Source organism: Mytilus californianus, unplaced genomic scaffold (assembly GCF_021869535.1).
Source record: "Mytilus californianus isolate M0D057914Y unplaced genomic scaffold, xbMytCali1.0.p SCAF_6, whole genome shotgun sequence".
NCBI lineage: Eukaryota > Metazoa > Mollusca > Bivalvia > Mytilida > Mytilidae > Mytilus > Mytilus californianus.
Window position 1 is genome coordinate 15,984,419 of NW_026262712.1, and position 26,558 is coordinate 16,010,976.

Sequence of the window (26,558 nt, forward strand, 5' to 3'; positions counted from 1 at the left end):
CATTTTTTACGCAATTCTACTTTTGTAACTCGCAACTCGACTTTCTTATCTCGCAACTCGAATTTCTTAACTCGCAACTCGACTTTCTTAACTCGCAACTCGACTTTCTTAACTCGCAACTTGACTTTCGTAACTCGCAACTCGACTTTCGTAACTCGCAACTCGATTCTCACAACTCGCAACTTGATACTCGACATCAAGTGAATCTCCGTCAAAACGGTCAAATGATTTCTTATAGGAGATATCGCCTTAATATGACAAAATTTACTACTTTCAATGTTTGCCTATTATATTGAATTATTAAGTAGATAGGTAACTTTTAATAGCAAAAATTACCGGCAAGACAAGATCTACAAGGAGGTCAAAATGTCCGGCGAAATCGTTATAGTTTGTAATTGGAGTTATCTAAACATAAAATTAAATCTTTTGTGACAAACGTGAAGGGAATTTTGAAATTAATTAACACCGTACTTTTAACAGTTTTTTTAACTGCAAAACGCGCACTCTCTCGCTCAGCTCTAGGGGAATATTGTCCGGAATTGTTTCACACGTTTTGAACCGGAAGTTGTGGAATTTATTTGCCATTTCAGATAGATCAAAGGTATATATTTCTTGAGATAGAATTTTCTTATACTTTGCCAAAATGAAGATTTTACTCTGCTTTTTTCAAAAATATAAAGTATGGGTCACCGTGCTATTTCCAAGCTATGAGTCGTTGAAAATTGCCTAAATTTGATTAGATTGTTCATGAAAAAACACATTTATGTGCATAAAAAAAATCTATGAGATAGAATTTTGAAATAAATTGAGAGAAGATAGGTTTTATAATATTTTATAAGAAAATAAAAAGAAAAAATGGTGTCGCCGAACTTGTTTTCTTGCTACAAGTAAAAATTTAAAATGTCCCTATCAGTACAGTATATAATTTTTACTAAAAGAGTTATCTCCTCTTAAATGGCTTATTTAAAATGATTCTAAAAACACAAAATTTGATATTTGTTTAAATATTTTGAGTTATACAATAAATCATCAAGTTTTCTTTATATAAATTAACAGTCTAACCAATAAATTGCAAATCTGTCTCCAAATTTGCAGATTTGGGCAAATATCTAGACCGATTTTGTACTGGAATTGTACAATCCAAGATGGCGGTATACCATGAATCTACCTTGGCCCAAGACCACAATTAATGATCCCGCTTTTCGTTGTCCACGAATATAGTTCCTTTTAATTAGAGTGTATTTTTTCTTTTTTTTTTTTTTCTTTCCCTTCCTCACTCATTTCTTAGTTTTTTTTGGGGTGGAAATAAAAGAAGAGAGGTGAAATAAACTTTTGGATGTTGTATTTTAATTGATTTTGATATGGAAAGAGTGATTAGGTCAGGTGCAAAGAGGTGATATTTACAGTTTTCGGAACATCTCTTGACTTGTCCATAGGTGGGGTGGGTCTTTTCACCACTGAACACCACCGCACACCGCCGAACACCCAAAAAAAACCATCAACCACTGAGAAAATCAGATTTTATACAATAAAACGGTTAAATCAATTAAATTACGTCTAATTTAACAAATTTTTAGATGTTTATGTGCATCATTTTTCTGTTAAAGTCGATTATCAATATAATCCATATAAAGAAAAACGTCTCTGGATTCATCACTATTTTTTCGGACTACATTGTGTGTGTATAAGAATCATTTGACGTCAATAACTGATGAAGGATATTAGTTACCCGAAATATTGAACATTTGTTCATGTCTCTTTTCTTGTTATTGGTACAACTATTTTATAAAAGAAGAAAAAAAATGAAGAAAAAAAATTATTTGAGGTGTCCAGTGGTGGTTTGCAGAGTTGTAGTGTTATAGACTCCTCTTTTCTGTCCGATGTAGATATTTGTTCTCTTAACCTTATTATTTGTTGAATTAATAACTTAAATATTATATTTAGGTCACATTTATAACAATAAGAGTTTAAAAAAATAAATTTTTGGGGTGTTCGGTGGTGTTCGGCGGTGTGCGATGGTGTTCAGTGGTGAAAAGACCTACCGCCATAGGTGTATGGATGTGTATTGGCTAAATTTGTAAGAGTCATTGGTTCAATCTTTCTGAATTTTGGATATATTTTTGGACTAGTACTATACATTACACACACATAAGATTTGACAAAAATGCATGGTGCAATTTTTTTAATGAAACAAAACGTTATAAAGAACTAATAGGGGAATTTAATTGTGGTCTGTGGCCTAAGAGGTGAATTCAGGAAATATTGAATTTGTACTTAGACAACTTCCCTGAATGATCTATTGGTATTAATTTGTCAAACTACATGAGAATAAATGATTTCCACTTTTATTTGATAGAAATTTTGTAAAAAAGTGACATTTCAGCCTACATGCCCAAAATTGAACTTTTTCAGTTGTTTCAATATTTTTACAAAAGTAGCATGCTTACTTTCTCTCTGACAGATTTTTCTGGTTTTCTATTTGTGTTTGTGGTATCTAATGTAGATGTTTAACTCATTTTTGAACACTGAACTAAAAAAAAAGTAGATAAAATCAGAATAAGAGTACAAAATGTGCTGCTTTAATGGTCTTAGTCTGGTCAGTATGAAGCAAGTGAAAAATGAGGTTCTATGCACATACAAGTTGAATTCCTTTTAGCAGATTTCACTGAATCTGTATCAAAAGCACTTATTACTGGTTGTTTGACCTTGTCTGTTTCACAGTCTACCTTTATTTTCTTTTGTTTGATAGCTAGTGGTTAAAATATTGGCCTTTTGAGGCTGAAATTTCATGCCGGTTTTAAAAAGTAAAGTAAATAACTTTGCATCAAATCATACTGTCTACATATATAGTTGAAAGTGACAGTCTTGTTACATCCAGGCTCCATGTTTTATCATATCTAAACAAAGATTTGAGCAAAAAGAAGCATATCTCTATCTCCCATATCATTTATATGCTTTTTAAAATGGAAATGTGGGGAACAACCTAAATTGACAACCTGTTTTTTTAGGCTTGACATTGCTGAAGACCATTTTATTCACATGTGTTATGCTATTTGAAACTTATATTTCCATTAAAAGTACATTTATAACATGTAAAAGGTTTTTTTATAACTTAACAACTTTAGAAAATTGTGGTAAGTGAAAAATATTACATTTCATATAAGGCCTCACTTCATTTGAAGACCTCTATTTTTTGGCACAGGCTCATATAAAATTTACTTCTGGCCATTTTTTATAAGTCTGAAACATAAAGTATGCTATCTGTTGCTTTTAATAGGTGATAACTTATACATAGAGACATTAAAAAGTGTAAGTTTTGGTATATTTTGGTTTTTAGAAGCCCAAATTTGATAGTTGAAATTGTTCTAATTCAACGCCACAATTCAGCACCCAAAGTTCAGATATAAAATATGCCACATTTTTTATAATTGGTATCATATGGCTTTGAAACTTTGTAAACTGTTTTATAATACACTAAGCTTAAATCATGCCAAGTTTTATTAGAATTGGTAAAGTTTTAGACCCCTAATAGGCCCAAGACCACAATTAATGATCCCGCTTTTCGTTGTCCACGAATATAGTTCCTTTTAATTAGAGTGTATTTTTTCTTAATTTTTTTTCTTTCCCTTCCTCACTCATTTCTTAGTTTTATTTTGGGTGGAAATAAAAGAAGAGAGGTGAAATAAACTTTTGGATGTTGTATTTTAACTGATTTTGATATGGAAAGAGTGATTAGGCCAGGTGCAAAAAGGTGATATTTACAGTTTTCAGAACATCTCTTGACTTGTCCATAGGTGGGGTGGGTCTTTTCACCACCGAACACCACTGCACACCGCCAAACACCCAAAAAAAACATCAACCACTGAGAAAATCAGAGATTTTATACAATAAAACGGTTAAATCAATTAAATTACGTCTAATTTAACAAATTTTTAGATGTTTATGTGCATCATTTTTCTGTTAGGGTCGATTATCAATATAATCCATATAAAGAAAAACGTCTCTGGACTCATCACTATTTTTTCGGATTACATTGTGTGTGTATAAGAATCATTTGACAACAATAACTGATGAAGGATATTAGTTACCTGAAATATTGAACATTTGTTCATGTCTCTTTTCTTGTTATTGGTACAACTATTTTATAAAAGAAGAAAAAAAATGAAGAAAAAAAATTATTTGAGGTGTCCAGTGGTGGTTTGCAGAGTTGTAGTGTAATAGACTCACCTTTTCTGTCCGATGTAGATATTTGTTCTCTTAACCTTATTATTTGTTGAATTAATAACTTAAATATTATATTTAGGTCACATTTATAACAATAAGAGTTTAAAAAAATAAATTTTTGGGGTGTTCGGTGGTGTTCGGCAGTGTGCGGTGGTGTTCGGTGGTGAAAAGACCTACCGCCATAGGTGTATGGATGTGTATTGGCTAAATTTGTAAGAGTCATTGGTTCAATCTTTCTGAATTTTGGATATATTTTTGGACTAGTACTATACATTACACACACAAAAGATTTGACAAAAATGCATGGTGTAATTTTTTTAATGAAACAAAACGTTATAAAGAACTAATAGGGGAATTTAATTGTGGTCTGTGGCCTAAGAGGTGAATTCAGGAAATATTGAATTTGTACTTAGACAACTTCCCTGAATGATCTATTGGTATTAATTTGTCAAACTACATGAGAATAAATGATTTCCACTTTTATTTGATAGAAATTTTGTAAAAAAGTGACATTTCAGCCTACATGCCCAAAATTGAACTTTTTCAGTTGTTTCAATATTTTTACAAAAGTAGCATGCTTACTTTCTCTCTGACAGATTTTTCTGGTTTTCTATTTGTGTTTGTGGTATCTAATGTAGATGTTTAACTCATTTTTGAACACTGAACTCAAAAAAAGTAGATAAAATCAGAATAAGAGTACAAAATGTGCTGCTTTAATGGTCTTAGTCTGGTCAGTATGAAGCAAGTGAAAAATGAGGTTCTATGCACATACAAGTTGAATTCCTTTTAGCAGATTTCACTGAATCTGTATCAAAAGCACTTATTACTGGTTGTTTGACCTTGTCTGTTTCACAGACTACCTTTATTTTCTTTTGTTTGATAGCTAGTGGTTAAAATATTGGCCTTTTGAGGCTGAAATTTCATGCCGGTTTTAAAAAGTAAAGTAAATAACTTTGCATCAAATCATACTGTCTACATATATAGTTGAAAGTGACAGTCTTGTTACATCCAGGCTCCATGTTTTATCATATCTAAACAAAGATTTGAGCAAAAAGAAGCATATCTCTATCTCCCATATCATTTATATGCTTTTTAAAATGGAAATGTGGGGAACAACCTAATTTGACAACCTGTTTTTTTAGGCTTGACATTGCTGAAGACCATTTTATTCACATCTGTTATGCTATTTGAAACTTATATTTCCATTAAAAGTACATTTATAACATGTAAAAGGTTTTTTTATAACTTAACAACTTTAGAAAATTGTGGTAAGTGAAAAATATTACATTTCATATAAGGCCTCACTTCATTTGAAAACCTCTATTTTTTGGCACAGGCTCATATAAAATTTACTTCTGGCCATTTTTTATAAGCCTGAAACATAAAGTATGCTATCTGTTGCTTTTAATAGGTGATAACTTATACATAGAGACATTAAAAAGTGTAAGTTTTGGTATATTTTGGTTTTTAGAAGCCCAAATTTGATAGTTGAAATTGTTCTAATTCAACGCCACAATTCAGCACCCAAAGTTCAGATATAAAATATGCCACATTTTTTATAATTGGTATCATATGGCTTTGAAACTTTGTAAACTGTTTTATAATACACTAAGCTTAAATCATGCCAAGTTTTATTAGAATTGGTAAAGTTTTAGACCCCTAATAGGCCCAAGACCACAATTAATGATCCCGCTTTTCTTTGTCCACGAATATAGTTCCTTTTAATTAGAGTGTATTTTTTCTTAATTTTTTTTCTTTCCCTTCCTCACTCATTTCTTAGTTTTATTTTGGGTGGAAATAAAAGAAGAGAGGTGAAATAAACTTTTGGATGTTGTATTTTAACTGATTTTGATATGGAAAGAGTGATTAGGCCAGGTGCAAAAAGGTGATATTTACAGTTTTCAGAACATCTCTTGACTTGTCCATAGGTGGGGTGGGTCTTTTCACCACCGAACACCACTGCACACCGCCAAACACCCAAAAAAAACATCAACCACTGAGAAAATCAGAGATTTTATACAATAAAACGGTTAAATCAATTAAATTACGTCTAATTTAACAAATTTTTAGATGTTTATGTGCATCATTTTTCTGTTAGGGTCGATTATCAATATAATCCATATAAAGAAAAACGTCTCTGGACTCATCACTATTTTTTCGGATTACATTGTGTGTGTATAAGAATCATTTGACAACAATAACTGATGAAGGATATTAGTTACCTGAAATATTGAACATTTGTTCATGTCTCTTTTCTTGTTATTGGTACAACTATTTTATAAAAGAAGAAAAAAAATTATTTGAGGTGTCCAGTGGTGGTTTGCAGAGTTGTAGTGTAATAGACTCTCCTTTTCTGTCCGATGTAGATATTTGTTCTCTTAACCTTATTATTTGTTGAATTAATAACTTAAATATTATATTTAGGTCACATTTATAACAATAAGAGTTTAAAAAAATAAATTTTTGGGGTGTTCGGTGGTGTTCGGCAGTGTACAGTGGTGTTCGGTGGTGAAAAGACCTACCGCCATAGGTGTATGGATGTGTATTGGCTAAATTTGTAAGAGTCATTGGTTCAATCTTTCTGAATTTTGGATATATTTTTGGACTAGTACTATACATTACACACACAAAAGATTTGACAAAAATGCATGGTGCAATTTTTTTAATGAAACAAAACGTTATAAAGAACTAATAGGGGAATTTAATTGTGGTCTGTGGCCTAAGAGGTGAATTCAGGAAATATTGAATTTGTACTTAGACAACTTCCCTGAATGATCTATTGGTATTAATTTGTCAAACTACATGAGAATAAATGATTTCCACTTTTATTTGATAGAAATTTTGTAAAAAAGTGACATTTCAGCCTACATGCCCAAAATTGAACTTTTTCAGTTGTTTCAATATTTTTACAAAAGTAGCATGCTTACTTTCTCTCTGACAGATTTTTCTGGTTTTCTATTTGTGTTTGTGGTATCTAATGTAGATGTTTAACTCATTTTTGAACACTGAACTCAAAAAAAGTAGATAAAATCAGAATAAGAGTACAAAATGTGCTGCTTTAATGGTCTTAGTCTGGTCAGTATGAAGCAAGTGAAAAATGAGGTTCTATGCACATACAAGTTGAATTCCTTTTAGCAGATTTCACTGAATCTGTATCAAAAGCACTTATTACTGGTTGTTTGACCTTGTCTGTTTCACAGTCTACCTTTATTTTCTTTTGTTTGATAGCTAGTGGTTAAAATATTGGCCTTTTGAGGCTGAAATTTCATGCCGGTTTTAAAAAGTAAAGTAAATAACTTTGCATCAAATCATACTGTCTACATATATAGTTGAAAGTGACAGTCTTGTTACATCCAGGCTCCATGTTTTATCATATCTAAACAAAGATTTGAGCAAAAAGAAGCATATCTCTATCTCCCATATCATTTATATGCTTTTTAAAATGGAAATGTGGGGAACAACCTAAATTGACAACCTGTTTTTTTAGGCTTGACATTGCTGAAGACCATTTTATTCACATGTGTTATGCTATTTGAAACTTATATTTCCATTAAAAGTATATTTATAACATGTAAAAGGTTTTTTTATAACTTAACAACTTTAGAAAATTGTGGTAAGTGAAAAATATTACATTTCATATAAGGCCTCACTTCATTTGAAAACCTCTATTTTTTGGCACAGGCTCATATAAAATTTACTTCTGGCCATTTTTTATAAGCCTGAAACATAAAGTATGCTATCTGTTGCTTTTAATAGGTGATAACTTATACATAGAGACATTAAAAAGTGTAAGTTTTGGTATATTTTGGTTTTTAGAAGCCCAAATTTGATAGTTGAAATTGTTCTAATTCAACGCCACAATTCAGCACCCAAAGTTCAGATATAAAATATGCCACATTTTTTATAATTGGTATCATATGGCTTTGAAACTTTGTAAACTGTTTTATAATACACTAAGCTTAAATCATGCCCAGTTTTATTAGAATTGGTAAAGTTTTAGACCCCTAATAGGCCCAAGACCACAATTAATGATCCCGCTTTTCGTTGTCCACGAATATAGTTCCTTTTAATTAGAGTGTATTTTTTCTTAATTTTTTTTCTTTCCCTTCCTCACTCATTTCTTAGTTTTTTTTGGGTGGAAATAAAAGAAGAGAGGTGAAATAAACTTTTGGATGTTGTATTTTAACTGATTTTGTTATGGAAAGAGTGATTAGGCCAGGTGCAAAAAGGTGATATTTACAGTTTTCAGAACATCTCTTGACTTGTCCATAGGGGTATGGATGTGTATTGGCTAAATTTGTAAGAGTCATTGCTTCAATCTTTCTGAATTTTGGATATATTTTTGGACTAGTACTATACATTACACACACAAAAGATTTGAAAAAAATGCATGGTGCAATTTTTTTAATGAAACAAAACGTTATAAAGAACTAATAGGGGAATTTAATTGTGGTCTGTGGCCCCTTAATCATTTTTCACTTTCACTTCACTTACTTATAGGTGGCACAGTAGTTTTTCCTAGCCCATATGGGATAATGATAGCCTTTTAGAATTTTCACTAATTTCTAACACTGCCAAAAATTCTACATTCACAGTTAACTGAAGTACTTTCATTTTACTATTCAGAAATGAATTTGAATGTGTATCATGACCGTTTACTTTTTTTGCTATTTTTAAAAACCTAAGGCCACTAGTGCATTTAGGTCTTTTATCATGCAGTGAATACAAAATTCTCAAAAATTCTCAATATTCATTTTCATCTGTATGTAAAATTATTTCATATTTTTCTACACCTGATTCATCCCTCAGTTTGGGAAAGTATGTTCAGTTGATACTGTATTTTTTGTCAATCACACTGTTCGGGTACATTGACTTAAGTAACAAAAGAGCAACCTTAATTCTGGAATGCAAATACTACCGTGCTACATGTACCTATATTCCCCTGTAATTTATACAATATATTTGGTTTACAGTTTGATTCAGAAGAAACACCGACATAGCTAGATATTACAATTAATTATCTAATTACTACCACAATTTGATATTGATAAGTATTGTAATTTTCATTGTTATTAATAAATGTAATGTCAGTATTACAAATCTAATCTTGAATCAATCCTAATCCTATCTTATTTTTGGGAAATATTTTTACAAATTCAAATGTGACGTCACTTTGTGTGTTTTTTTAGAATTTCAAATGTGACGTCACTTTGTGTGTTGAGGCTTTGGCTAACTCGGCTGTGTATTTTTATGTGTTGGATTAAGTTGTTTTATGTAATGTATCCGTTTTTATTCTGTAGTTAGTCCCCACTTCAGTTTTATCATGTATATCTATTATATTGTCATTTTATAAAATTTACTGTTTGCAAAATTATAAATTATTCTAAATAATAAGGATGTTCTTGTCCCAGGCAGAAAACCCTGGCCGTGTTAGGCGCAACTTTTTGGAAGTTTTGGTCCTCGGTGCTCTTCAGCTTTGTACTTGTTTTGGCTTTCAAACTTTTTTGGGCGTCACTGGTTGGTCTTGTGTGGACGAGACGCACTTCTGGCATATTGAATTTTATTCGTGTGTTTCTTTGTCCTATATGTTCTCCCATTTAATTGTATTGTGGTCCTGTCATGTGATGTTGTCATTTTGGTGTTACGTTGCCATAAAAGCGGGAGGTTTGGCATGCCACAAAACCAGGTTCAACCCACCATTTTTTTTCTTAAAATGTCCTGTACCAAGTCAGGAAAATGGCCATTGTTATATTATAGTTCGTTTCTGTGTGTGTTACATTTTAATGTTGTGTTTTTGTTGTGTCGTTGTTCTCCTCTTATATTTGATGCGTTTCCCTCAGTTTTAGTTTGTAACCCGGATTTGTTTTTATCTCTATCGATTTATGAGTTTCGAACAGTGGTATACTACTGTTGCCTTTATTTAACGAAAGTAAAGATTTTGACAACATTATTTTGCACAAATATAGAGTCTAAGTCAGATATATTATAAGTAAGCTGATGTTGCACAGTTCGAATGATGCACTGCCAATTTAACAGTTTACGTCAGAAGATCTCAGAACTTAAAATTTTAAAATTCAAATTTTAATGTCAATCATTGGGATGGCCAACTCGGCAACTGATTACCATAATTGCCTTTTGTTTATTTAGTCTTAAGGCATGTAAGGGATTTAAATTGGGATAATATATAAAATGTCCGGCTGGCTAACAATAATTTTGGAAGCCCTGATTATCTCCCCATAATGATAGATTGTTGAGAAAATTAGAGTTATCTAACATCAATCACAGAGAGGGGTAAGCTAACAATTTTTAATTAGTCCCCTACCGACGAAGTCGAAAGGGACTTTAGGTTTGCACTCTGTCCGTCTGTCTGTCCATCCATCCGTCAGTCCGGCAACTCAGATTTCCACACTTTTTTTCTTCGTTCTTGAAGATATTGATTTGATATTTGGTATATAGTTTTATAATGACAAGTTATAGATCAAGTTCGAATTTTGTTTCGGTCTGATGATTTAGTCCAGAGTTGTGGTCCATAAAAAAAATCCATAACTAATGTTAAGAGTACTATGTTAAACCATATATCTGTACAAAGGGAGATAACTCATTTTTTAAAAGACATTCTTTGGTAAATTGTTTGAGGAATTTTGTGGCAGGTTTATATGTTATTTTGTATAAACTAATTTTCTGATTGCTACATGTATATATATATATTTTTTTTTATTAAGTGAAATCCTTTAATTAGATAATAATCTATTTTTATTAAAGTATATATTTCATTACATTACATTGTGTAGATAAAAGTTGTTGACATTTTATAGATAAGTTACAAATCTATATTAGTTTATGACAAATGAAAGAAAAAAATATTTGGAACTATTAATTATATTTGATTGTAATTCGAAAATAGATATACATTGTATTACATCATATCTAATGTTAGAGTGTTATAGGTTTTCCACACTTTTTTCATCATGCTTGAAGATATTGATTGACAATTGGTATATAGTTTTATCATGACAAGTTACAGATCAAGTTCAAATTTTTGTTTCAGTCTGATAATTTTGTGCAGAGTTATGGTCCTTGGACTTGAAAAAATTCTCTCATATATTCAGTTTTCCACACTGTTTTTAGTCATGCTTGAAGATATTGATTTGATATTTTCTATTTGTTTACACCATGACAAGTTATAGAATAAGTTAGCATTTTGTTCCAGTATAATGAATTTTTAACCGGTAGGGGACTATGTATTGCCATGCAATACTCTCAGAATGCTTGCTATAGCTTAATTAACGTTAAAACAATTTTCCACTAAAATGAATGTTACTTTATTCAAATATAAGGACTTTGTTAGCAAAACCTACTAATCTTATTAGATATTATGAATTTTTATGACATTAGATAAACAAGCTAACTAGTATATTATTCCAAGATACATCAAGATTGAAAAGACTAAACGAGAGAGTTCACAATGATCTGAATATAAACCAGTTTGAAAACTAACAGCTTAATCAAGTGTAATTACTAGTTCAGTTCATAGTAAGATAAGAACATTTCTAAACTTCAAAGAAAAGCACAGAAGAATAAGGCTATCACCACTTGGCATCATTCTAAAATAGACTGTAAAGAAGCTACTGCTTAATTTGATGAAAAGCTACAACTCTATCTAGCTACTGAGAAGAGCTACAATGTTTATATATAAATTAAGCAGCACATGAACAGTAACAAGAAAGGCTGATAACCTGTGAACTGTAGACGGCAGCAATTTCAATATTTAAACTTATCAGATTGATGAAGACAGAAACTACATGAGACAAAACAGAAACTGCAATTCCATTAGACCAGTACATCCTACCCTTACTATGAAATCACATTCTCTCATAGATTAACTCCCTCTCTAATTTCCACTCACAATCATATACCATCACCCTTCTCCATCATTTTATTTTTTATCCCTCCCTTTCTTGCCCTTTCACTTTTTCGTAACACTCTTAACCACCTACCACCTATACCCCTTCTGCTTTGTGTTAAGTCTCTATGAGAAGATTGGGTTAGTAGATGAATACAATATTATAAGATGTACCAGAAATGGAAGAATTTACATTTTAGAAATATGAAGGAAATTTAGAACTAATTGATACCAAACATAAACATATGATACTGAGCCACTTTTAGAATGTAATTTTATTTTCTACTCATAATGGTCATCATAGCATTCGTACAAAAGATTAACAGCCAAAGTTACAGAAAGCCAAATTGTGTAATGTAAATTTAAAAATAGAATGCTATTTTGATTGATAAACATTATGAATGCCAAAAGTGTATATTTAACTCTCAATTTTAAAGTGTTTTGGGTGTGTTGATGAAAAAATGCCAAATGATATAAAAATATGAATAGTAAAACAACATGTAAAAGCAAAAAGCCAAATGAAAAAATGCCAAAGTTAAAAAATGCTAATGGTATTAAAAATACCTGTCTGCTAATGTACTAGCCAGCCGTCCTGTGGGTTAGCTGGACTTTAAGGTGCTAGTATGAGCCAAAATTTGTTCCTGTGAAAAAAAGTTCCAGTGGAACTAATATCACAGGAAATATGTTCTGGGAGAACTTTTTTCACAGATGATTTCTATATAATTTGTTCCATCTCTATAAAATTTGTTCCACACTTTACCTGGTGAAATAAGTACCGGGGTGGTGAAATTTGTTCCCTACCTAGTGAAATAAGTTCCAGGTTTTATGAGATTTGTTCCTTACCTGGTGAAATAAGTTCTAGGTCTGTGAGAAATGTTCCTCACCTGGTGAAATAAGTTCCTTGTCTGTAAAATATGTTCCAATGGTTAAACAAGTTATCTTATATAGTGAGCATTTGTCATCAGTGCTTAAAAGTTATCATTCATATGCATTATAAAAATAAGTATTATATTAATAATATAAGCAAAAAGTATAAATCATCCAATTCGGATCCTGTGGAGTATAGCAAATGTTTAGCATGTTTAGTTATATACTCTGTAAAAATATCAAAATGATTGATTGATTGATTGATTGTTGGTTGCTTAACGTCCAGTGGCAAATATTTCATGCATATTCAGGACGAGAACAAGTTCACAATAAATACAATAGGTAGGTTCTGTAATAGATTAGGGATTATGGTCGGAGAAATTTAGACTGCCACGGGAAAATGAGGGTATATTGGATAGGGACAGAAATTTAGCCTTGCAACAGGTCACCTACGGACCCCTCAAAGAGTTGTTGCAAGGGTTCTTAACGTGCAAAGAGCGTGGCACTCTCTTTACACGAGGCATCGGATTTAACGTCCCCATTCTGACCGGACGTGGCTGCAAATTTGTACATCCCGCACAGCCAAACGGACGCCCCACTTTAGCACGGGTTTTACTGCCGGTCGGAGGAAGACCAATGGTGACCATACTTCTATTCCCCAGTCACCCTTGGGGGTTATCAAAATGACACTTTTGAGCCAGAAAAGAGTAGAATAAGAAAAATCATTCAGAAAAAAAGTATAGTTAAGGATGAACATATGTACTTATTTGAAAAGGACATAATAACTGATCAATTGAATCAAAAGACATGTAGTTTCAAAAGACATACTCTTTTGAAACTGTGTCATGACCTCAGTACATGTATGATAAGAACAAGGGGCCATGACAGTTAAAAGGAACCAAGAAGGAATACTACATAAAAAATAAATACAAATAATAATACTTTTCAATGGCTTTATTTCGTATCTTCATCCTATATGGTTACAGACATCCCTTGATTGCAAATGTATTCCATGCAAGCACACTCCGTACAGCATTTAGCTTGCATTATAGTTTAAGTGTAACAAGAAAATATTTAGCTGTGCAATATGTTGCAAAAGTACTAATTTCTGTGAAAATATGTTTGAGCGGAACTTATTAATTTCTATGAAATATGTACATTTTCGTTTAAAACTAATATCACAGAAACTTAAATATTTATCTTATTTATAACTCTAAATACATGTAATATTGATTGGAACAAAATTCATGGAGCTATGATATTTGTTCCGGAACTTATTTCACATTTGGTCATAAAATTAGTTCTGGAACAAATTTTACAGTGCTGGAACATATTTTCTGTGATATAAATTCGGATGGAACATATTTCCTATGAAATTTGTTCTGTTGGAACAAATGTCACACCGGAACAAATTTTTTGTTACACTAGTTCACCAAGACAAACGCCCGCAGTGGGTCACCTATCTTTTCCGTTTGGAGTACCAGTTTTTTAGTCTCCGATTTGACTTGGGGGCTTAAAATTAACTGAGATAAAATTGAAAAATATATAAAAAAAAAACAGTCATGTGTACAATTTAAAAATTTTGTCTTAAAAAAGGAAAAATATCCCCTTTGACCCCCATTCCCAAATGGATAATAAATTGCTTTGCTGAGCGCAGCTGGATACGACCGCAGAGGTTCAACACTGAACAGTTGGGGCAAAAATGAACACAATATTCGCGCTTGATACAGGTCTGAATTTGGATTGTAATTAAATATTTGACACATACCAGGTTTCTGACACAGAATAACTGTAGTCAAAGAACTTAGAATTGGTTATATTATTTGAATTTATATTCAATGTTTTGCTTTTGTGCAATACACTATGCTGTTGTGAATTGAATATTTGAAGACATTTTCTTTTTAATTTCTGAAATCTGAAATGAGACATCTTACTACACACAATACTGTGCTATTGCTTAATACTGTGCAATTTAAGATTTCTTGCTATTGCGCAATACTGTGCAATAAGATATTTATTGCTATTGTGCAATATTGTGCAATTGAAGATTTCTTGCTATTGTGCAATACTGTGCAATTGATGATTTCTTGCTATTGTGCAATACTTTGCAATTGGTTATTTCTTGCTATTGCTCAATACTGTGCAATTGTAGATTTCTTGCTATTGCGCAATACTGTGCTATAGCGCAATTCTATGCAATTGGAAGATTTCTTGCGATTGCACAATACTTCATATGATAACTTGTGTGTTTCTCCTGTTATATCAATATTTTTTGCTTTTACATATATCTAATGTAATTGATTGAAAAATGGAAAATTAAAAAAAAAATACATAATATTTATGACCCCCCCCCTTCCCCAATTATTTTGACCCCCCTTGAAGTAATTACCCCCAAACTCAATCCCAGCCTTCTCTTAGAGGTATGGTACCTTGCATGTACAATTTCAGAGAGATCCATACACTTAAACACAAGTTATTGTCTGGAAACAAGAAAAATGCTATTTTTTTGCCCCTTTATTGGCCCCTAATTCCTAATTGGCCCCCAACCTCCTACCCAGTCTTCACATTGAGATATGGGACCTTGTAGTACAATTTCAGAGAGATCCATACACTTACACACAAGTTATTGTCCAGAAACTACAAAATTGCTTGTTTTTAGCCCCTTTTTTGGCCCCTCATTCCTGAACAATTGGGACAATTACCCCCAAACTCATACCCAGTCTTCCCATTGTGATATGGAACCTTGTTGTACAATTTCATAGAGATCCATACACTTACACACAAGTTATGGCTGGAAATTACAAAATTGCTTGTTTTTTTATCCTTTTAGGTCCCCAATTTTTTTAAAACCGTTGGTACCATAACCCCAAAACCAATCCCAGTATTCCCATTGTGATATGGAACCTTGTGGTACATTTTCAGAGATATCCATAGACTTACACACAAGTTATGGTCAGGAAACTACAAAATTGCTTGTTTTTTACCCTTTTGGGGCCCTTAATTTCTAAACCTTTGGTACCATAACCCCCAAAATCAATCCCAACCTTCCCTTTGTGGTATTGAACTAGAAAAATGCTTGTTTTTGGTCCTTTGTTTGCCCCCAACTCCTGTATGTTTGGGGCAATTACCCCCAAACTCAATCTCAGCCTTCCCTTGATATGGAAACTTGTGGTACAATGTCAGAGAGATCCATACACTTACACACAAGTTATTGTCCGGAAACTACAAAAATGCTTTTTTTTTTTTTACCCTTTTTGGCCCTTAGTTGCCAATCTGTTGGCACCATAACCCCCAAAATGTGGCATTAACATTGTGGTATAATTTCAGACCAATCGAAATACTTGTACACAAGTAAGTATCCTGAAACTAGAAAAATGCTTGTTTTGGGCCCCTTTTGGGCCCCTAATTTCTAAGCGGTTGGGACCATCATCCCCAAAATAAATCCCAACCATCCTTTTGTAGTAACCTTCTTAAAAACTTTCATAGAGATCCATTCACATAAATTCAAGTTATTGTCCGGAAACCAAATATGTCTTCGGATGACGATGCAGACGACGACATAGCATTATACGAACCCAAAAAAAATTTTTTGCGGTCGTATAAAAATGTAAACAAGAATATAAGGATGGTATGAGAGCCAATGAGACAACACTTCTCTCTGTCTAAGAAACAATGTATTAAAAGTTAGCAATATATATATATATATTAGGTTAAAATATGTTTTGTAATAACATGGCTATTATATTATACTTTAATTGTATGAAAAAAAATCATAGAAGTATTAACATGATTAAATATGGCTATATACAGTGATATATGTTCATGGACACTTTTTCATACCTAAGGCCATTTTTCATAGGAAAATTGTGGCTTGCACACATTTAAATAAGTAAATATTGTCCATGGACAGTATTTATATTTATTATGAAAAAATTTTTGTTAGACATTATTTCATAGGGAACATTATTAAGTCCTATGAAACCTCCTCCCCCACCCAACACATTCTTTAAATTCCTGTCCAAAGTCAGGAGCCTGTGATTGAATGGCTGTAATTCTAATATTATAGTTTAAGCGTAAATCAGACATAGGTTTTCTCATTTTATTTTATTTTTTAAATTGGTTCATTACTGCCTTTTATAGCTTGCTATAGAGTTTTATGGCTTTAAGGATCATCGTTAAAGATTGTATGATGAACAAAAGTAGCTAGCATCTACATCATTTGGTATTTGGTGTATAAGTGTCTCATTTGCAATTATACAACAACTCCTTACTTTAGCTCACCTGGCCACAGCAAGACAAGAAATATGACAAGGACAAAACTGTTGGTTAACTCTGTAAAGGAGTAATTGCCCCTAATTGATGATTTTTACCAATTTTAGTGTTTTTCCTTTTAATTCATAAACTATAAAAGATAAAATATATGGGGAATGTGTCCATAGGGACTCAGATGATGTCCCCGCTAGCATATAACGTTATAAAGGGACATAACTCACTAACTGTATAAGTGACGCTACCAAAATTTGAAGTTAAACTGAGTTTTGTGGTAATAAGCATTGTATATACATTTCATAACATTTAGTTGAGACAAACTGAAGTTGGAAACAAAAAATTCAGCAACTTTTCTATTTGGAAAAAAAACATAACTTTTGAACGGTAAAAGTGATGCCACCAAAACTCAAACTCAATCTGTGTTTTGTGGTAATGAGCATTGTGTATAAGTTTCATATCATTTGGTTGAGTCAAACTTAAGTGGGAGAACGTAACATAAAATTCAGCATTTTTTTTCATTTGTAAAGGGGCATAACTCTTGAATGGTAAAAGTGATGCCACCAGAATTCAAACTTGTCTTGTGTTTTGTGGTAATAAGCATTGTGTTCAAGTTTCATAATATTTGGTTGAGGCAAACTAATGTTAGAAACTGAAACCAATTTTGGGACGTACGTACGTACAGACAGATAAGGGTTAATTTTAATGCCCCCTCAACTGCGGCAGGGGCAATAAAAAAATTCAGAGCAGAAATGATCATGAGGACAAGATTCACAAAATAATCACCAAAACAAAATCTTCAGATATTTTTTTTAATATTCAAAAGAAAATGTATGTTTTTTTTGGGGGGAAACTCAGAAGTACTCCATTTAAATGTTATTGCCACTGAATGTTAATCAAACAAGTAACCATGGTAACTACATGTAGTATGTTAATTTGGATACTGTTGTTTTGAGTATCAAACTTTGATATTTTTATATTTTACATCAGATTTTAGTAAATTTAATTCTAAGTAATTAATGAGTAGTTTCTAGTAATGCATTAGTGGTTTTATTTATTGTAAGACTTCTTTCTTCATGGCTCAGTGAATTTTGATCCATTGAGTATTAGTTTACTCTCTAGGTTTAACTAGTTTGTGCTATGAAAACTCTATCTCCTTTATGATAATTGGTTCATTAAGTCATGTGTCTATTTAGGAGGGAAATTCTTTTGTTTAGTCAGACTTTACTTATATTTTGAACTGATTGGAGCTGTGCTGTTCCTTATATAATTTTATTCAAATTTGGTGGACATCTTTGATTTTTTTTCAAATAAGGTCAGTGTTCCATAATTAATACCTCACATGCCTTCTAATATACTGATATGAATTAATGTATTACATTAATGATTTTGTATGAATGGTCAAAATGAATGATTTCAGAATAAAAGGTTCAAATGAATGATTATTATGAAACACAAAAGCACATATTTATAAAATATTGGTTCAATCAGATAAGTCTAAATAATCATTTTATAAGAATTTATGCCAAACAATATTTGAATATCTCGGTTATTGCCAAAAAAATTAAAAGTAATTATGTATTGGACCCCCCCTTTTTTTTTTTTACATTTAATGTAAATGAGGGATGGGGACATATGGTTGGAAACCCCCTCCCCCTTTTTATCCTTGGTTGGGACCCCCCTCCCTCCTTATGTAATTGCTGGATCCGCCCCTGGAAACATTACAGCTTAAAGAAACTTCAAATTGCAAAAATGATCAACAAGACAATATCTACAAACAAGTCAAACTTTAACGAAATTAAAAACTACTCATTATAAGAGTTATTGACTGTTTAATGATGACTTTTATCATTTGTTTTTCCTTTTCTGAAAAACAATAATAATATTTTACATTTTACTATTATAGATAGAAAGCCACTTTAATAGCAAAAATGATCAGCAAGACAAGATCTACAAATATGTCAAATTTTGCCAAAAATTGTAATTGCCCTTATACATGTTATATGACAAGTTTGCACAAACCAACACATTCCCTAGAGCCATCTCGTTGATATTGTCATCTTAAATGAACAGAGTTATCTTTCTTTGTACTGATTATTAATATTGCAGGGTCAGATTTTTATTATACTACCAAAACTACTCAGTTTTGTACAAATATTCTAAAAATAATATGTCTATTTGTTTATCCTAATTGACATGTTTTTATGTTTTGCAGGAAATTTCTATTAGTAAATGAATCAAATGAAGAATCTTCATGGTTAAATGCATAGAAAGGATATTTGAAGAGAGCCAATGATTGACATAAGGAGAAGCAGTTATGAATTTTGAAATTGATATAAAGGAGAGGTCATTCATCACAGAAGATTTAATCAAAGTTTACAGGTAGGAGACTTGATAGGTTGATTTTTATCAGTAGTCATAAATAAAAAAGATGTGGTACTTATAATGATTGCCAATGAGACAACTATCCCTGAGAGTCCAAATATTGCAGATTTAAGCAATGGTATGTTACTATGGCTTTCAACAATGAGCAAAACCCATACCATATCTTCAGCTATGCATCTGCTTAGACATTGCTTGTTTACTGTAATGTGGCAAATGTTTAATGCATATTCAAGATGATATAAAATGTTAATAATAGATGTAAATAACTTAAGTAGCTTCTAAAAATTTTGTAAAAATTGTTGGAGAGGGGAGGAACTATGGATGAAAGATAGGTGGTGGTGGCAATAAAATTTGCTTTGCAACAAACCATCTGCAGATTCTTCATATAAAAAGTTGTTACACAGGAGACGACCAGTTATTGAATAGAAATAGAAACATTTGCGTTCTTGTATTATCACTCAAATTTCCAGATCAGATCGAAATTTTTCTGTTAAATATATTGGTATGCAATCCTATACATGCTACATTTAAACCTGTTTATTTACTTTTGACCTTAATTATTTATCCCCTGTAATTTTTTATTAACTGTGTATTTGCATTCAGGTGTCACAGGTCAAATTTATTCCTTCATTGTGTGTTAATTTACGTTTTTTGATTGAGTTAAGCCTTTCAATTGATATTTTATAGTGTGTTTTTCTATGTTGTGATGTTATACTATTGTTTCAGAAAAGGGAGAAGGTTTGGTACCATTAAAACGTTTAATCCCGCTGCAAATGTTTGCACCTGTCCTAAGTCAGGAATCTGATTACAGTAGTTGTCGTCTGTTTATGTAGTTCATCATGTTCATACGTGTTTCTCGTTTCTCGTTTTTATATAGATTAGACCGTTGGTTTTTCCGTTTGAATGGTTTTACACTAGTAATTTTTTGGGGCCCTTTATAGCTTGCTGTTCGGTGTGAGCCAAGGCTCCGTGTTGAAGGCCGTACCTTGGCCTATAATGGTTTACTTTTATAAATTGTAACTACGATGGAGAGTTGTCTCATTGGCACTCATACCACATCTTCCTATATATATATTGTACTGTTCCCTCATCATAGTTCATAATCTATGAAACGTTAGTATCAGAAAAATGTAATTAATATAGGTTCAAGTTTGTGCTTTATCCAGTTTAGAGGGAACCGCTTATAAATTTTAGTCAATGAATGGTAGTTTTGGTATAAAATTGTATAAGAATGATTAGCATTGGCATTTCTTGTCTTTGTGGAAATTATTTAACCCTACATCTCAGTCTTAATTCATTGAAATTGGCTATAGAATGTTTGCATTGTCACAAACAAAAAGAAGACATAGGTCTATACTTCTTTGGCATTATGGTTTACATGTTTTATGAACAATTACCATTTTAAATTCAGGAGTAACTTCAAGATATAATTTTTTTTATTCATTTTCCATATTCTACATGGACTATTGGACTAATATTCATAAATTCCATATTTTACCTGGTACTATTATACTCATCAGTTTCTAGGGTCAACATTTTGACCCTACTGTATAGATTTGTATTTTACTGAAAAAACATATTGGCATAAAGGGACATAACTGATCATGAAGAATGGTAAAAGTGATGCTACCCAAATTTGTACTTGAACTGAGTTTTGTGGTAATAAGTATTGTGTATTATAACTTTCATACCATTTAGTTAAGGCAATCTAAAGTAAGAGAACTATATGACCTCAAATGCATTGATCGTTAAAAAAATGGGGGGTTCCAACCCCAGCAACCCTCCCCTGGATCTGCCATAATGGGGCCTCGGTGGCTGAATGGTCTAAGTAGTGAAACTACTGTATCACTAGCCTGTAAATAGATATAACAGTGATATCATACTTTAACTTTGTTTAAACCTGTTTATTAACTTTCGACTTTAATTATTTATCCCTTGTAATTTTTTATTAACTGTGTATTTGCATTCAGGTGTCACAGGTCAAATTTATTCGTCGCCGCGATATAGCCTTGTTGTGCTAATGCGGCGTAAAGCAACCAACAATCAATCAATCAATCAAATTTATTCGTTCATTATGTGTTAATTTACGTTTTTGTCGAGCCTTCGACTTTTGTCGAAAAAGCGAGACAATAGCGATCCTACATTCCGTCGGCGTTGTCGTCGTCGTCGTCGTTGTTGGCGGCGTCCACAAATATTCACTCTGTGGTTAAAGTTTTTGAAATTTTAATAACTTTCTTACACTATCCTGGATTTCTACCAAACTTGGACAGAAGCTTGTTTATGATCATAAGATAATATTCAAAAGTAAATTTTGTAAAAAAAAATTCCATTTTTTCCGTATTTTACTTATAAATGGACTTAGTTTTTCTGCCAAGAAACATTACATTCACTCTGTGGTTAAAGTTTTTGAAATTTTAATAACTTTCTTAAACTATCCTGGATTTCTACCAAACTTGGAAAGAAGCTTGTTTATGATCAAAAGAAAGTATCCAGAAGTAAATTTTGTAAAAAAAAAAATCCATTTTTTCCGTATTTTACTTATAAATGGACTTAGTTTTTCTTCCAGTTAACATTACATACAGTCTGCACTTTAAGTTTTTAAAACATTTATTAGATTCATAAACTATCCTGGATTTTTACCAAACTTGGACAGAAGCTACTTACAATCAAAAGATAGTATAGAGAGGAATATTTTTATTAATTTTTTTCCTCATTTTTGTTGAGCCTGCGATTAACAGCAAAAGTAGGCGAGACACTGGGTTCCGCGGAAACCTTACGAATTTTTTGATTGAGTTAAGCCTTCCAATTGATATTTTATAGTGTGTTTTTCTATGTTGTGATGTTATACTATTGTTTCAGAAAAGGGAGAAGGTTTGGTACCATTAAAACGTTTAATCCCGCTGCAAATGTTTGCACCTGTCCTAAGTCAGGAATCTGATTACAGTAGTTGTCGTCTGTTTATGTAGTTCATACGTGTTTCTCGTTTTAATATAGATTAGACCGTTGGTTTTTCCGTTTGAATGGTTTTACACTAGTAATTTTTTGGGGCCCTTTATAGCTTGCTGTTCGGTGTGCCACAGCTAATGCTCCGTGTTGAAGGCCGTACCTTGACCTATAATGGTTTACTTTTATAAATTGTAACTTGGATGGAGAGTTGTCTCATTGGCACTCATACCACATCTTCCTATATCTATATAAGAAGTTATCCCTGGCTCAGTATACTTCTAGGATTTTGATTGTTTAACACACGTGGCTACAAAACCCATAGCCGCTGGGTGTTGCTAAACCATATACCGGGCACTTGAACGTTGCTACCCAGTTTTCCTTAATCATGTTAATTCCATGGTTGTTCCTTGTGAAATATTGAATTCTGTATATTATTCATTATGTCTAACAATGTTAGTCTTTTATGCCAATCATATGCACTCATTTTTATACGCCCATTTACGGGACGTATTATGGTATACCGTTGTTAGTAAATGCATCGCTTGGCTGCCACATTCAGTGGCCTAAGGCTCGACTAGGCACGTGCCTATACATAAATTTGCCAATTATATACCCCTTTGGAATAAAAAAAAAAATACACATTGTAATTCTAATGCGTATTATTATTTATACGGTGGCCGTCCGTACTTAAACACCGATCTGTATCCTTCGGTGCATAGGATTATTTTGATTTTATTGACAATGCCCGTTTCATCAGCAACTAGTGAAAGATCCTTCAGTGTGATGCGACGCGTCAAGTCCTACCTGAAATCGGAGACGAGCGACTTTCTAATCTATCCCTTCTTCATACCCACCCACACCTCAATGTTGATGTTGATGAGAGTATAACTGATTTTATTGGCAGAAAAAAACTGTTGACTTGACTTTGAATAAGTGTATCATTGACTTTGTGTATGAAACTGTATCTGAAAGTTATTCATAAAAGTTCAAAAATTTTAGATTTGTTTAACCAATTTTTCCCCAATGAGTTAAAAGATTCATTCGAAAAAGTTGAAAATCGTTTCCCTTGACCATCTGTGGGCCTTAAGCTTAAAATAGTCCAAACAAATTTTCGCCTCGCTCTCTGCACGCTAATAACACTTGCAACAACTCTTTGAGGGGTCTGCTGAAAGGCAAAATATCTGTCCCTATCCAATAAAGATCAATAAACCCTAATTTTCCAATGGCATTTTCAAAAGTTCAGACCTTCATCCTGGACGACCCCTATTACAGGACCTAGTGGCTAACTGTTGTATTTACTAGTATCGTAAATTTGTTTTTGTCCTGATCATGCAAAACTATTTGCCACTGGATGTTTAGCAATAAATCAATCAACTATCTTCCAGTAATCTCAGATCTGCGTGTAATGACCACATTAATTCAAATTCCTAAGCAGGTAGGGATTTTACAGTAGAGGATATAAGAAAATATGAATTTCTTGAATATTGTTACGAAAGTATGAACAGAACAGAACTTCTGCATTAGGCATCGACTGTGTGTGTGTTTGTGTGGCTGGGGTGAAGGTTTAAGAATCAAAAGATCAATGGTTCAGGTTGATGTCTACCCCAAAGCATAGTATTATTATATAGTAATCTCAGTGTTTACGTGCCTATTTTTAGCTCACCTGGCCCGAAGGGCCAAGTGAGCTTTTCTCATCACTTGGCTCCGTCGTCTGTCGTCCGTAAACTTTTACAAAAATCTTCTCCTCTGAAACTACTGGGCCAAATTTAACCAAACTTGGCTACAATCATCATTGGGGTATCTAGTTTAAAAAAAATGTGTGCGATGACCCGGCCAACTAACCAAGATGGCCGCCATGGCTAAAAATAGAACATAGGGGTAAAATGTAGATTTTGGCTTATATCTCTGAAACCAAAGCATTTAGAGCAAATCTGACTGGGGTAAAACTGTTTATCAGGTCAAGATCTATCTGCCCTGAAATTTACAGACAAATCGGACAACCCGTTGTTTGGTTGCTGCCCCCGATTTAGTAATTTTAAGGAAATTTTGCAGTTTTTGGTTATAATCTTGAATATTATTATAGAAAGAGATAAACTGAAAACAGCAATAATGTTCAGCAAAGTAAGATCTACAAATAAATCAACATGACCTAAATTGTCAGTTGACCCCTTAAGGAGTTATTGCCCTTTATAGTCAATTTTTAACAATTTTTCTAAAATTTTAGTAATCTTTTAAAAAAATCTTCTCCTCTGAAACTACTTTGACAAATTTAACCAAACTTGGCAATCATCATCTTAAGGGTATGTAGTTTTAAAAATGTGTCCAATGACCCCGTCCACAAACCAAGATGGCAGACATGGCTAAAAATAGTATATAGGGGTAAAATGCAATTTTTGCCTAATATCTCTGAATTCAAAGCATTTAGAGCAAATCTCATTCATTAAAATATGTTCATTAAGTCAAGATCTAACTGCCCTGAAATTTTCAGACAAATCAGGCAACCTGTTGTTGGGTTCCTGCCCCTGAATTGGTAATTTTAAGAAAATTTTGCAGTTTTTGGTTATTATCTTCAATATTATCTTAGATAAAGATAAACTGTAAACAGCAATTATGTATAGCAAAGTAAGATCTACAAATAATAAAATTGAGAATGGAAATGGGGAATGTGTCAAAGAGACAACAACCCGACCATAGAACAGACAACTGCAGAAGGTCACCAACAGGTCTTCAATGCAGCGAGAAATTCCCGCACCCGGAGGCGTCCTTCAGCTGGCCCCTAAACAAATATATATACTAGTTCAGTGATAATGAACGCCATACTAAACTCCAAATTGTACACAAAAGTCAACTTGACCAAAACAGTCAATAAGGAGTTATTGCTTTTTATAGTAAATTTTAAACAATTTTCGTAAATTATGTAAATTTTTGTAAACTTTTACATAATATTTTCCTTTGAAACTACTGAGCCAAGTTCATTATAGATAGAGAAAATCGAAACAGCAAGAATGTTCAGTAAAGTAAGATTGACAAACACATCATCAACACCAAAATATAGTTTTGTCATGAATTCTATTCTCATCTATTATGTATGTCCTTTGTTTAGTATGAACATAGACCAAGGTGAGCGACACAGGCTCTTTAGAGCCTCTAGTTTTGTACTTATATCAGGCCATTAGTTTTCTTGTTTGAATTATTTTACATGGTAATTTTGGAGCCTTTTATCTATGACCATGTTCTGTGACTTAAAGTAGTAAATTTCTGTGCCATTTGGTCTCTTGTTGAGATTTGTCTCATTGGAAATCATTCCAGATCTTTTTTATAATCATTTACCAATTATTCAAAATTGATTAAACTAAACTTTACATATGAATGGCTGATTAAACTTAAACATGCATACTTTAGGGATAATAAATCTTATTTTTACTTTTCAGTATGTTGAGAGAAGTTCAGAACAAGCAATTTGGTTGAAGAGGAGTTGTCAACAAGTCATCTTTGAATAAGGTCAATTGTATCAGAAGTGAATCCTTAACAGAAATGAGACAATAATCAAATAATTCAAAGACTACATGGATGTTATCTGGACTAGCATTTGTATGACCTAAATGTGGTATTTTTCATATGAACACTTACAAGGCCATAATAGCCTGTGACAAACATTTGTATGCTATTAAAGACTTGAAGAACTTGTACGGTATTCTTCAGATTTCAGTAGAATTTGTTTAAAACGGTACATTCTTGGTATGAATTGAAGAAATTTTGCTCATTTAAATGAATTATGAAAATGTTTTATATGTTTAGAATAAACAAAAACAACATAAAAGATAGACAAATTTTTATTTTCTTTCTTGAAACTTATAACAGAATAAATTGTCATATGCTAATTCTTGATAGATGTGCTGCCAGAAATTTATCAAGTCTATTTTTAGCCTGAAAGTGCAACTCAATGTACAGTTATACACACAGGAAA

The 26,558-nt window shown here is 32.4% G+C and overlaps 1 long non-coding RNA gene across 2 annotated transcripts; it reads left to right on the forward strand.

The window, feature by feature from the left end:
• Positions 1-558: 558 nt before the first annotated feature.
• Positions 559-26,472, forward strand: LOC127705914 (uncharacterized). 2 transcript variants are annotated; one of them, XR_007984109.1, is made up of 3 exons: positions 559-601; positions 19,476-19,642; positions 26,023-26,472. It is a non-coding gene; the product is annotated as an uncharacterized LOC127705914 (long non-coding RNA). The 2 variants fall into 2 exon arrangements; XR_007984107.1 differs by lacking the exon at positions 559-601 and adding an exon at positions 18,344-18,575.
• Positions 26,473-26,558: the final 86 nt, after the last annotated feature.